The sequence below is a fragment of the Melospiza melodia genome, chromosome 25 (assembly GCF_035770615.1).
Source record: "Melospiza melodia melodia isolate bMelMel2 chromosome 25, bMelMel2.pri, whole genome shotgun sequence".
NCBI classification, from domain to species: domain Eukaryota; kingdom Metazoa; phylum Chordata; class Aves; order Passeriformes; family Passerellidae; genus Melospiza; species Melospiza melodia.
This window is the reverse complement of record NC_086218.1, coordinates 2,872,639-2,886,834: the sequence shown is the minus strand read 5'-3', so window position 1 is coordinate 2,886,834 and position 14,196 is coordinate 2,872,639. Positions and strand designations below refer to the sequence as shown.

At 48.8% G+C, this 14,196-nt stretch overlaps 1 long non-coding RNA gene across 1 annotated transcript; it reads left to right on the top strand.

Annotated features, from left to right (window-relative positions):
* The first annotated feature begins 8,643 nt into the window (after positions 1-8,643).
* LOC134429197 (uncharacterized) lies at positions 8,644-13,969 on the top strand. The gene is made up of 2 exons (XR_010030544.1): positions 8,644-10,766; positions 10,855-13,969. It is a non-coding gene; the product is annotated as an uncharacterized LOC134429197 (long non-coding RNA).
* The last annotated feature ends 227 nt before the right edge of the window (positions 13,970-14,196 follow it).

Sequence of the window (14,196 nt, the reverse complement as noted above, 5' to 3'; positions counted from 1 at the left end):
CATGAGAGAGAGGTTTGGAGCTTGGTGCTGGAATTTTGGGGTTCAGTGGCCGGTCCCAGGTGAGGACTGAGGGATGATGTGTGAAATAATTAAGCCCTGGGGTTAATGATGGTTAATGAGGGTTTGCTTGTGGTCTCCCAATCCTAGTGTCCCTATGGGAGGTAGAAGGATTGGGAAATTCCTCTTGGTTTATCCAATTATTTCCTGGGAGCAGTGGCTTTAATTTGTCCCTCTGTCCTGTAGGGCTGTCAGGTTGGCTCTTGCCCTATTCCAGTATTCATGTATCCCAATATTCAATATTCCAATATTTATGTATCCCAACATTTCAATATTCCAGTATTCCCATATCCCAATATTTCCATAATCCAGTGTTCCTGCATTCCAGTATTTCAATTTCCCAACTACCCTGTTTTCCAATATTTCACTATTCCAGTATTCCAATTTTCCAATAGCCTTGCATCCCAGTATTTCAATATTCTTTTATTTCAGTATTCCTGTGCACCAATATGTCAAGATTGCTATATTCCAATATTTCAGTATTCCTGTGTTCCAATATATCAATATCCCAATATTTTAATATTCCTATATTTCAGTTTCAATAATCCTGCCTTCCAATATTTCAATATTCCAGTATTTCAATATTCCAGTATTTCAATATTCCAGTATTCTGATAGTCCAATATTTCACTATTTCAATATCCCAGTATTCCAACACTGCTATATTCCTATTTCCTTATATTCCAATATACCAATATGCCGGATCTCTCCCGGCTGATTTATGGCCTGGAAAGGCTTGGAGATGTCCTTGAACAGCCCACGCTTCAAAGGACGAGAAGAGGCTTCAGGTTTTTTCTTGATCTTCAGTATTTATTAGTTGTTTATCTAAAAGATTTTCTCTCGGCCCGACAGAGGTCTGCACAGCATGTCAGCCATGAGCACACTGAGAGCCCCCAGGGCGGTCACCTATCTTTATACTCAAAATTACGTATACAATATTTACCTTTTCCCTCCAATACTTGTCACCCTTATTGATCAGTGCACTTCTAGTAATAACCAATCCCAAAGTGCCAACATCACCACAGAAGATGGAGGCGAAGAAGAAGAAGGACAGGACATGCCCCAATTCCTCCATCTTACTTCTCTAAACCCCCCTGTACAGAAATCCTAAACCCTGTGTTTTACACTCTAATCAACTTATCCCTTCACCATTTACCCCAGTGAAATCCTCCCATCCTCATACAGGTGTCGTCTCCCTTGCAGGATCAAAGTCCAGCCACCAGACACTTCTGGCAACATTCCAGGATTCCCGAGCCCCCCAAGGGTGGTCTCGGCCTCTCTGCACATCAGTCCTGAGGTGCTGAGATCCCACATCTCCCCCTTCTGTTTGCACCAAGAAAACCTCTTTTGCTATCTGATTCATGGCACGCTTTAAACACACGAAGATGCATGGGACGACAAGTATGAGGACTAGGAGAACTATTAAAACATAAAATCCTACCCTTAAAATTCCTCTCCAAATGGGAGAGATGTTAAACAATTCTACCAACTGATCGATCCATGATCCTGTGATCTCGCCAAGCTTATTTATGCTGTCTTTTATATTTTTAATACTTTCATGAATTGACCTTGAATGATCCAAGAGATTCATGCAGCACATCCCTTCAAACTCTTCACACCCATGTCCATGAGCGAGCAATAGATAATCGATCGCCGCTCGGTTTTGAAGAGTCGCCTGTCTTACACCACTGATGTCTTTTAACATGTCATCCAATGCGACAGACACAGACCGCGCATGTTTGCTTAACCAACAGCCCATGCGGTCGATCTGAGTCAAGGCCACCCCTAATGCTGTTTGAGGTGAGAAAATTGCTGTAGCAATTCTCGCTGTCTTGTCCCAAGAAAATATTTCATCATTGCAATCTGCCGCATATTGATTGATCTTTTTTCTCTGTGCCTTTTCTCTCTTAATATGTTCAAATCAGGTGACAACATTGAGATTTCCCCAATGCTGCATGGACCTCCCGTGGCATTAGCAGGAATGCCGTGCCAAATTCTGTCCCCGCAAATTAAGAACAAACCCCGTGGCAATTGCACTGGGACTTGGATCGATCCTTTGATAGTTTTCTCTGTATGTTTACACCAAGCTGATGCATTCTTATAGAATTCATAATTGGGAGTCAAGTCGATAGTTTTTGCCTTAGTGACCTTTGGAGTTTCAAACTGCACACAGAGTTCCATTGTCATGGACCCAAAAATCTCCAATTCCTGAGGTTCTGTAGAAGCCACAGGAAGTAGATGTGTCCAAGCACACCACTCTTTCACAGGATCTTCAATGATCTGCGAAATAGTAATTGCGGAGTGCCCTGGAACTGGCCATTCATCTACTGGCATTCCAACCAGGCACGCTGAAAATGGTTTTCCTGGCCTCGAATGTGTCAGGCAAATACTATCTAAATTTGCTGCTTGAGCTAAAGTCTCCCATACATTTTGCTTTGGCTGATTAACAGGTAAATTTCCTTCATTGCTCATTGCAATGAATGAAAGAATGATGCACATGAGCATCATGAAACCCATGCCTTCGCTTCTGCGTGAAATCATTGTTCTGTCTTCCATTCAAGACCCTAAAGGAAAATTCCCCCAAAGTCTTTATTCTCTTTTTATTTCTCTTCTGAATCGCTCCTTGCGGTCTGAGTCTCGACTTCCGTCTGAGTACTCGTCTCTTTGTTTCTCGGATCCGCGTTTTCGTGTTCTCGCACTCGAAATGGCTTCACGTGCCGTGCCGACACCCACTTCAGACCTCGACTGTGGAGACACAAGCGAAACCCTTGCCCCAAGTGATTAGCTTGAAAGGACCTTCTATTTGTCCTGTCTCTGGGTTTCTGATCAAAACTAAAGGATTTTCCCTTAGCTTTGCCTGTGTGCTGTTTAGAAAATGCCTCACGATCGGTGGATTAGGTTCTGAGGATGAGCTATTTAAGAAATTCAACACATACAGTGCCTTGTTTAATTTCATGTGAGGTGTTGCCTCTGGCTCACCCCTTCTTTGTCTGTCCAGAAGGGATTTCAGGGTGTGATGTGTTCTTTCTATGATCGCCTGACTTGTGGGCGAATGTGGAATACCAAATGCGTGTCTGACACCCCATCTTTTCAGAAATCTGTCAAGCACCCTGCCTGTATACGTTGGACCATTGTCTGTTTTTATCTCCTGAGGCACACCTAATGATGCAAATGCTTGCAGAAAATGCCGACAAGCATGGTCTGCTGTTTCCCCTGCATGTGCTGAAGCAAAGACTGCCCCTGAGAACGGATCTACAGAAACATGAACATTTTTGAGCCTCCCAAAGGATGGATACTTCGTGACATCAGTCTGCCACAATTGCAGACTTTACAGCCCCCGCAGATTGATCGCTCCCGTTGAGGAAGGTGGCTGCACAAGCTGACAGTCTGGACAAGCACTAATGATCTCCCTCGCCTGACTCTTTGTGAGACGAAAGGACTCCATCAGCGCTTGCACATTCTGATGAAAGAATGCATGACTTAATCTTGCTTGCTCAAAAATGTCGGGCAGTGTTTGTGAAATGGGCATCGTCAACCTGTCTGCTCGAGCATTCCCTTCCGCTAAAAACCCCAGAAGTGTTGTGTGTGTTCTAATGTGTGTAATAAAATACTCTCTTTCCCTGCTTTCTAGCAGTGTTTTCAAGCTCGTCAGATATGAGTATAAAACCTCATTACTGACTTCTTTCAAGAGCAAACCCTCCAATCTCTTGACTACGCCCGCAACGTATGCAGAATCTGTCACCAAATTGAGAGGTTGTTCGAACAACTGAAATGCTCGGACAGTGGCTGCCAACTCCACAATTTGTGGAGAGCCCTGAACCATCCTCACGTCTGATTCCCAATCCCCTGTCGTTGAGTCTCTCCACGTGATCACTTGTTGTGGTGTGCAATAATCACTGACTTGTGTGTCTTCCCTGAGCCATCTGAGAACACTGTGATCCTGTCCAAAGGTTCTTCACTTATTCTCGGTTTCGCTCTGTAACATATTTGTGATTGCAGTATTCTGTGTTGTGGGAAATGGACTGTGCAAGTTCCTGGGAACGCTAACAACGCGATTAACAAGTCTTTCGGTTGTTGCATTGCCCAATCGAAATAGTCTCGCTTCAGAGGTAATCTGATGACTGAGAATTCTCTTCCTGCCATTGTCAGCAACCTTGTTCTCGCCTTTATGATGATCTGTGCTGCCATCTCCAAATCTGTGAGAATTGTTTTTGCGGGCCTGTGCGGTAGGAAAATCCATTCTATGATTATCAAAGAGTCCTTCTGGGATTCATCCCATTGGAAGATCAAACCATGGAACTGTGTTTTCTTCCCCAGCACTGCCAACTGAAAAGGCAATGCTGGAACAAATTGATGTGCCTGCCTTTTCTGTATCGCGTCTGCAACTTTCTCCAACTCCTTTTTCGCTTCTGGCGTGAGCGTCCTGGGAAACCGAATGTCTGTCTCTCATCTCAAAAGATCGAGCAATGCTGGAATGTCGCTGTTTGTGATTCCCAAAACTGGCCTCATCCAGTTGATCTCTCCCAAAAGTTGTTGCAGATCATGCAAATTGTTGACCTTAGCGTTGATCTCCATTTTTTGAGGCTTTATTGTTTTCTCTGAAATTTTCCACCCTAGATATTTCCAAGGCGCAACCTCCTGAATCTTTGAAATGCTGATTTCCAGACCTGCCCTTTGCACCTCTTCAATCACACAGTCACGAGCTTTTCGCAGCTCCTGTTGCGTAGATGCTGCAATGAGAAAATCATCCATGTAATGAATGATCTTCGCCTTCGGAAATTTCTTTCGCGCTGGCGCCAAAGCTCGTGCCACGTACCATTGACAGATCGTCGGAGAATTTTTCAGACCTTGCGGAAGAATGACCCAATGGTACCGCTGCAGAGGTGTTTCCCTGTTGATACTCGGAACTGAAAAGGCAAATCTCGGAGCATCATCTGGGTGGAGTGGAATGCTGAAAAAGCAATCCTTGAGGTCAATGACCACAAGCGGCCATTCTCTGGGAATCATTGAGACAGATGGAAGTCCCAACTGAAGCGGTCCCATGTCTTCTATGACTTCGTTGATCTTCCTGAGATCATGTAACAACCTCCATTTGCCCGATAGCTTTTTCTTGATGACAAACACCGGAGAATTCCAAGGGCTGTCTGTTGGCTTGATGTGTCCCTTCTGCAATTGTTCTTGGACCAGGTCTTTCAAAGCACTCAACTTTCTTCCGCTCAAGGGGCCACTGATCCACCCAAACTGGATCATCTGTTTTCCATGTCAACTTCAATGTGGCGAGTGCCGCAGTGACCCCTATTAAAAATCCACTTCGATCTTCGCGCCCCATTGTGCCAAAAGATCCCGACCCCAGACTGTGATCGGCTTTTGGACGACAAAAGGACGAATGATTGCCGTCTTGTCTCCTGGTCCCGTGACAACGACAGAATTCTCACTTTGCAGACACAGAGAAGCTCTCCCTATGCCTGAGAGAGAACCCAATGGCGCGACCAAGCTCCAACTGCGTGGCGAAAAGATGTACGATATCACCGTTACATCCGCCCCTGTGTCGAGCATACCTCTGATCGCTATTGTTCTGTCCCCACATGTCAATTGGCATGTGAGCGTGAGTCGGTCTCGACCTATGTGCTTCACCCATGTTGTATGTACTTCAACATGTTCCTTCATAGGGAAACCTTCTTCGTCGAAGATTGACATGACCTCTCCAACTGCGTGTGGCAGTAACGCGAAAGCTCTCACAACCACCGTGTTTTCTGGCACAGTCAATGGTGGACGAAGTGCTCTTGCCAACACTGTCAACTCTGTATTTTTGTCTGCTGAGACAACCATTGGATAAACAATGAGTCCAAGAATACTGCATTTATCTTGTCCAACTATCAAGAAATCCTGTTTTTTATATGAATCTCCGCGGATACCCGTTGGTATCTTCGCATGACTCTCATCCAGAAAGCATACTAGTTTTGAAGCTTCCAATGCACACTGTGCCCCTGGTGGGAGGAGGTCTGGGTCACTGTGGAATCGACTGAGGGTTTTGCTGAGGGAATCTGCTTGTCACTCACTGATGATTGCCCTGTCTGCTCTTGAGTCACCGCCAGTACTTGTGTCTGAGCGCGCTGAGGAGTTACGGGCGCGCTGCGCTTCCCGTTTCCCGGGTGCGGTAATGGATTTCCGTCCACATCTGTCTGGGAATAACATTCCTTTACAGAGTGCCTTCCTCTTCCGCACCGCGCGCAAATTGGCCTTTCCGCTTTTTGCGCTGGCGTTGGTGTATGTGCTCGTGGACAATTCCTCTTCAAGTGTCCAAACTCCCCACACTTGTAGCACTGTCCTCCTGGGGAATTGCTCTTTTTCTGCATCGTTGCGAGAACTTTGCTGATGTTCTCATCCTGTTGATGGAGTATTTTTTCCAACATCTTTTCCAGTGTCTTGTCCTCAGATTGCCTTTCTGAGTGTCCCTTTAACTGTTCTTCCCATTCCTCTCTTAATATACTCTTCACGATCGATGCGACATGCTGAGGTGTCCCCACCTTGCTGCATGCCTCCACCATCTCTGCAAGGATGGCCGTCCTGGCATGGCACTAATGACCCGTTGACAATCCGGGTTGGCATTGCCAAAAGCCAAGCTCTCCAAGAGAGGCCTCTTCGCTTCTTCGATCATCGCCTGTCGATCCACGGCTTGTGTGAGTCGATCGATGAATGACATGAATGGTTCTGCGGGACCTTGCCTGATGCAAGAGAATGGGACTTGTGGAGCTCCTGTTGGTGTGATTTGCATAATTGCCATTCGCGCTGCTTCCTTGATGTCGCTTAACACTCTTCCTGGAAGCCGCACAGCTTGTTCCCCTGGGTTGTCATCTGGAGGATCTCCTGCTAACTGCCCTTCTGTGAGGTTCGCGTTTGGCCCACCTTGATATCTGTTCCGCAATTCAGCAAGATATTTTCTCCACCTTTTTTCCCAGAAAAGACTTTGCATGTCAGTGAGAATCATTGCCACAATACTTCGAATATCATATGGCGTGAGATCATATGTGGTGAATGTCCCTCTTAATAGTTGTTTGAAGTATTGTGAATTCAGCCCAAAAGTTTGAGCCGCCTTCCCTAAATCTTTGAGTGTCTCATGACCCATCCTTTCCCACCTTGGATTCTGTCCCTGGGCATCATATGGCACCGACATTGTCAGATCTCCTGACCCCGGAAATAAATGCTTTTCCTTTGCTAATGCTTTTCTAATTTGCTTCCAATCCATCGTCTTCACCGGCTCTAGAAATTCCTCTTCTTCCGACTCCATTGGGAATTGCATGAATAATGGTGTTGTGGATGTCATTGGTGATTCACCATACCTCATTTTTCGCCTTGAGGATTTCAACCTCGCTCCTAAATCCGAAAAGGAAACTCAAGGATCTTGTTGATATTTCTTTTTTACTATATCAAATGAATGCAAGAAGCTTTCTGCTGCTTCTGCTGCTGACAGCATCCATGCCGGAACACCTTCCGATGCTGTGATCCTTATGACATCTTCCCATTGTTGCTGTGCTTCATCTGAACTTTCATCGTCTTCATGAAATCCCGAAGTCGACGGATAATCCCTTTGCTGTGTTATCACTGTCTTCTTTGAAGCGCCTTTCTTTTTGTATAATGTTGGGAAAAATTGCTGCATTGTTGCAGTCACGCCACGAGATGGCGCTGTGGCTCCACCGAGCAGATCCGGGCATGTCGTGCACTTCTGTCATCCCCCCACGGGGTGGCGCTGTCACCGGCCTCCCCAGTCCGGATGACAGAGCGAACTCGACTGCTCCTCTTCCGGTCGACTGCCGTGTTCGTGATCTTGTTTTAGACCGAGCCTGCCTGGCTTTTAATTCAGCTGAAAGTGGAGCTCGAACACCCAAGTGTCTCCCTTGAAGGGAAGGGACTGGAACTCCGAGGGTCGCCAGAGATGTCGCAGGGGATCGGGCCCGCCGCCGCCCGCGCTCTAGTCTCCGCGCACGCATGCTTTCCGAGCTGCTCCCTGTCTCTCCCGAGCTGACATCACTCTCTCCCCCTCGCTCCACCTCCGAGGTCTCCTCCCCCCAGTCTGTCCCTGACTCTGTCTCCTCCTCCTCTGACGCTGTGTCCCTGGCTCCTCCCACCGGCATGTGCAGCCTGCCTCCCGCCGGCCCCCGGGTCCGCTCCGCAATCTGAGCTGACCTCCGCACCGGGTCTGACGTCACAACTGCGAGCCTCCTGCGTCTCACTACAGTGGCCCTTTGGGGCTGCGCAGTTTCCCCCATTTCGCCGCCCGTGTTTACCGCCCCCGCGCTGGTTTGTGAGTCCCCCCACCAAAGACCTTGCGAATTTCGCCCACCGTGCGCGTTTCCGCTACCCTGCCGGCCGGGGCGGCCGCCGCCCCCGGCGTTGCGCTGACCAAAGCCGCACCAGAACTCATGTCTCCTGTTATCTCTTCACCCGCACTCCCCACCTGCACCGCCGCAGCCTGGCCGCCTTGCTCTCCCTCCGCCGCCGCGCCGCCGTGCCCTCCGCGAGAAAGCGCCCCCCCCGATCCCTTTTCTCCCCCCTGCACCCCCCCTTCCGATCTCCTGTCTGAGTCAGATCCTAATTCCGATCCTGATTCCCCTGTAATTTCCGGGGTTTCAGGACGCTTTAGGAGTTTCCTGGGGTTTCTGGGTCTTGGGACCGGAGGATCTCATAGTATTTCCTGCTCCCTTTCCTCGAGAGCCTTTTCCCCCTGGCTACCTGAGGCCAGAGCTAATTTTTTCTCAGAGCTTTGCTCCCCGCCTCCTTCTGAGGGCCCTGCAATTTGTTGCTTCTCCAGTCTTTTCGACTGCACCGAGATACCTTCCAGCATCAATCTTGCCGGCGAGAGCAGCTTTAACGCTGTCTCATCTTTTTTTGTTGCTAAGAGATATAAATGCCTGTTGATTTCCTGCCAAAACCCTACTTCGAACAGCAGGCGTGTTTCCGAGAGTGGGTAGTTTAGCCTTACCCACAACAATAATTGTTTTAATTCTTTCTTTGGGATCCCTTCTGTGTATGTTGCAGCCACGCCTTGTAAGGCGGACAAAATTCCCAGCTGTTCCTGGGAGAGTGTGCCCCCCATGTTCTTATTTTTGACCTTCTCACCAAATCTGTCGTCAGAGCGGTCCGGAGGCTCTCGATCTCCGTCCAGCGGGTCATGAGGGATGGATCCAGGGGTGCCTTTCCTGGTTCCTTTCCGGGCTGCTCTGCTACGAACTGTCTTCGGCAGAAGCTGAGAGATGGAATTCTCAGTGACTGCTGTTTTTTGCAGACTCTCCTGGCCGTTTTTTTTTTCCTCTTGTTTTTTTTCCGGCTTCTCTCCTCAGGAGTTATCAGTGCTCTCCTGGGAATTCGTCCAAGGCCGGCGCTGCCCTCTCGGCTCTCTCCTGCTCTTCAGTTCTTCAGGGCTGATCCCCCCCCGAAAGGTTTGGTGGGGAGTAGCACATGCAGCGGACGCCACTCGCCAGAGCTCTCCTGGCTGATTTATGGCCTGGAAAGGCTTGGAGATGTCCTTGAACAGCCCGCGCTTCAAAGGACAAGAAGAGGCTTCAGGTTTTTTCTCGATCTTCAGTATTTATTAGTTGTTTATCTAAAAGATTTTCTCTCGGCCTGACAGAGGTCTGCACAGCATGTCAGCCATGAGCACACTGAGAGCCCCCAGGGCGGTCACCTATCTTTATACTCAAAATTACATATACAATATTTACCTTTTCCCTCCAATACTTGTCACCCTTATTGATCAGTGCACTTCTAGTAATAACCAATCCCAAAGTGCCAACATCACCACAGAAGATGGAGGCGAAGAAGAAGAAGAAGAAGGACAGGACATGCCCCAATTCCTCCATCTTACTTCTCTAAACCCCCCTGTACAGAAATCCTAAACCCTGTGTTTTACACTCTAATCAACTTATCCCTTCACCATTTACCCCAGTGAAATCCTCCCATCCTCATACAGGTGTCGTCTCCCTTGCAGGATCAAAGTCCAGCCACCAGACACTTCTGGCAACATTCCAGGATTCCCGAGCCCCCCAAAGGTGGTCTCGGCCTCTCTGCACATCAGTCCTGAGGTGCTGAGATCCCACACCAATATTCCCATAACCCAATGTTCCCATATTCCAGTATCCCTATTTTTCAATATTCCAAGATTACCCAGTTCCCATATCCTAGCATTCCCATCTTTTTCTGCAGAAACCACCCCAAAATTCCTGAGTCCCATCCCTGTTCTGGCAGCATGAAAGCCCCCTCATTTTCCTCAGCTCTGTGAAAGTCCAACTCCTGGAATTCCTGGAGAAGGAAACAATAACCCAGGAGTCCCAAAATAGCTCTGATTTCCCTTCCTTTCACGGGAGCAGCAGGATTGGGGTGGGAAATCCGCTCTCCCGGCCATCCTGGTTCCTCAAGGGGGAACTCCCCAAAATCCAGGCCCTGGAGCTCCGGGAGGAGCTGCCTGGATGGATTTGGGATGTTCAGGGTGTTGATTCCATGCAGGATTTCCTTCCCACCTTGTGGAATTCCCAGCAGACAGGCCCCGAGGAAGGGAATTTTTGCGGAGGAAGAGCCTGAGCAAGGAGGTTGTTCTGCTCCTGAGGGATTCCTGCTGGGATTTATGGGAGATATTTGGGATGTGGACACTGACCCATGGTTCTGGCACTCCACAGCTCATCCCTATCCTGGAAAACCCTGGAGATACCCATCCAAGTGTGTTTTCCATGAAAAGCCCACTCTTCCCCATCCTTATCCAACACCAACAGATGTTCCACATCCTTTTTCCATCCTTCCCTCCCAGATCCAGCATCCAGCTCCTCCCTGTGCCTTCCCAGGCTCTGGAATGCTCTGGAATCTGCAGGGACAGACAATGGGAGCTAATTGAGCTCTTGAGTAACGCCCAGAATGTTGATCATCACCAATCCACATGGAAGAGAATCTCTGGAGCTGTTTGAGGAGAGGAGGAAAAAATTGATTTATCCCCAACACTGAGTGGGAAAATGGCTGGATTTAGGTGGGGTGGGCAGGGCTGGAGCATCTTGGATCCCACCAGACTCATTCCTACTGCAGGGGAACCTCTGGAACAGGTGCAGCACTGGGAAGGTGTCAGGTTTTTATGGAATAACCTCCGGAATTGGTGTCTTCCCAACATTCATGCGTGAGGCCAAAGGCTTTTCCCTCAGGAGGTTGGACTGTCCTTCTCTCCATGGGCTCAATTTCCATTTTGTGGGATGGGAGAAGCCGGCTCTGCCTTGGAAAGGTCTGGAATGGTCTCTGCACTGCAGTGGGAGCTGCTGGCTCAGCGCATTCCCGGTGTTCTGCTCACCAAAGGCGCTGCTGGGAATTCACCCCAGGAACAGGCAGTGGGAATTTCCTTGTCCAGAGGCTTTGAGGGGTCTTTAACCTTAGAAAATTTAAGAAATGGATTGGAAGTGGAGGCTAAAATCCCTTTGATCACCAGCTGATTTCCCATTTTTTCTTTCCCCTTTTCCACCCCTTTTCCCCCTCTTTTCGCTCCCCTCTCCTTCCCTTCCCTCTGGAATTTCTTGGATCCTTCATGCACCCCATCCATTCCCAGGGATCTCCATCTCCAGGATGCTGCTTGCCCAGTTCCTCACAGCGAATTCCCCTGACAGACCCCAAGTCAGGGAATTTTCCCATATCCTGGTGGAAAATGACTCAATCCCTGTCAGAACAGGAACCCCGGAATGTTTTTCGTGTCATGGGGCCCTTGCTTATCCATGTTGGCCTGATGGGAATTCTGCTTCATCCTCACGCTTTGCCAGCAGCTCTGCTCTTCTCAATGGAAGATTGCCAGATCCCAGGATATCCCAGCCTTTGCCAACAGCTCTGCTTTTCCCAATAGAAGAATTCCAGATCCTGGCCCAGCTGGTGGATGAGGTGTTTTCCACACTGCCTCCATTATATCCAGGGAATGTCGCACTGGGCTGAGGAGTCTCTTCCCAGCTCCCTGGAAAAGGGGTGGGAGAGGAATTCCATGAGAAATCCAACCTCCAGCTACCACCCATTGAATCCAAAGCTTTTCACACGGTAATTTCCCATGGAATGAAGGAAAAAGAGGCTCTTCCATCCTGTAGTGGGAAATGCAACAACCTCCTTCTCCGGGTGAAACCCCTTCCACATTCCCAAAAAAAGGGATTTATCAGAGGGAAGGTGCTCCTGGAATGCTGCTGGGAATGGCTCTCCTCAATTTCCCATCCAGCTCTAAAGCTGCCAGAATCAAAGCCAAGGGATTGGGGGGGACCCTCAGGTGCTGGCTGCCACCTGGGGCTGGCCAGAGCAGGGCTGGGCAATGGCCATCCCTGTGCAGCGGGGCTGGGCCATGGCTGGGCCCCACCCTTGGATGGCCACAACAACAACATCAGCCACTCCACAATACACACCACTGTCCCAACAACATCACAATATTTAATCAACAATATAATAATAATGTAATATCAATTCATATAATATCCAGCGAAAGTCAACTTCCATTAACTTATTTCTCACCATATATACCAGTGAAGAACTGTTATTCCTGTTCCCACATCTTTGCCTAAAAGCCCTGTAATTTCAAAGTTATAATAGTTCAGGGAGAAAGGGGTCGTATTTTCCATTGCAAGGGAGGTTCCCATCTTGTTCAGCTTCCCTGACAGAGTTGAACAAAGAAACACCATTTCTGCCAGTTTAACCAAAGAGCTGCATTTTTGCCCCAGGAGCAGGGAACCAGGTCCTGTGCCCCCTTGGAACTGGGATGGGCACCAGTGAGCCACTTTAGTGGGAGCACTGAGGGAGATTGCAGGGCCACTAAGCACATGGGGGTTAAGAGGGACAAATCTGATTTGGATTTATGTCTCAACATATGCTACACATGAGGTGAAAAATGACTCTGTGGGCTGTCCATGTGCTGGGAACCCTGTCCCTGGCGAGGCTTCACAAAACAGATGATCAGGGGAGAGATTGGGCTGTAAGTGTGTGCTGGGGGAAGCAATGAGAGAAGTAAAGAATGATGCAAACAATACCTATCTCATTTAATGTGCTCCTGTGTTGTTCACAAGTGGAATGCATTGTGGAAGATTGTTTACCTGAAGGGAATTGGTAAATAGATTCAGGTGTGAGTGCTTTGATTCACTGACCAATTGAATCCAGGTGTTTGTGTGTGGGGACTGTCGGCTGACAGTCATGAGATTGTGTTCAGTGGAGTGCAGTTGAGTGCTTGGCAGATTCAGTTTAGATGTAATGTAATATAATATAGAATAATACAGTATAATAGTGTAATTAATTAGCCTTTTGAAAAGATGGAGTCAGATGCCTCATTCCTCCTGCACGTTGGGCAAAAATATCACTGATACTCCCCCCCTCAACTTTTCCTTCGGATGGTCCTTCTTCTATGTCTGCACCTGTTCCTCCCTGCTTCGCTGCTTCCCCGAGGCAGCTCATTCCTGCTCCTCCTGGACATTCCATCATTGCTTCCCGATGGAGCAGATGCTGCCTGCACCCACCCGCCGCCTCTGCCACGTTTCCTATGCTGCCCACAGCACCGAGCCTGCTGCACCTGCCCACCGCAGCCCCAGCCCACGGCAGCCAGCCCAGAGCCACCAGTGCCGCAGCACCAGCCTGCAGCCAGCCCGCAGCAGCCAGCCTGCAGCCATCGCTCGCCCATGCCAGAGACACGCAGGTGCCGTTGCTTGGAAATCACACCCAGCCACTCACAAAAGCCATGTGGGCTCGCCCTGGCTTGCAGCACACACACTCCATGTGCCCAGATGATGCCCACAGAGCACCTGGGCTGCTTGTGGTAACGCTGTCCCTGTCTTCTGTTTCTCTCTCTCTATCCTTTTCCCTTTCTACTCCCTTCTCTGCCCCTTCAGAAGAATACTTATCCTCCTTTATCAATAAACAGTTCTCAGATATAATATTGCCACTTTTGTGCTTCATTTTCACCAGAGAAACCTTTCAGCAAGAATCCTCCCCGACTCCCCCTTTTACAGTGGGATGGGACAGGGGTAGTGGGAGGGGGAATGGGGAAGCCCTGGGTGCACTGCAAGCACTGTGGGGAGAGAATGGAGCAGTCCCTGAGGGTACTTGGGCACTTGGATGGGGCTGGGGAGCCCCTGCAGGTATGAGCAAAGGGATGGGGAGC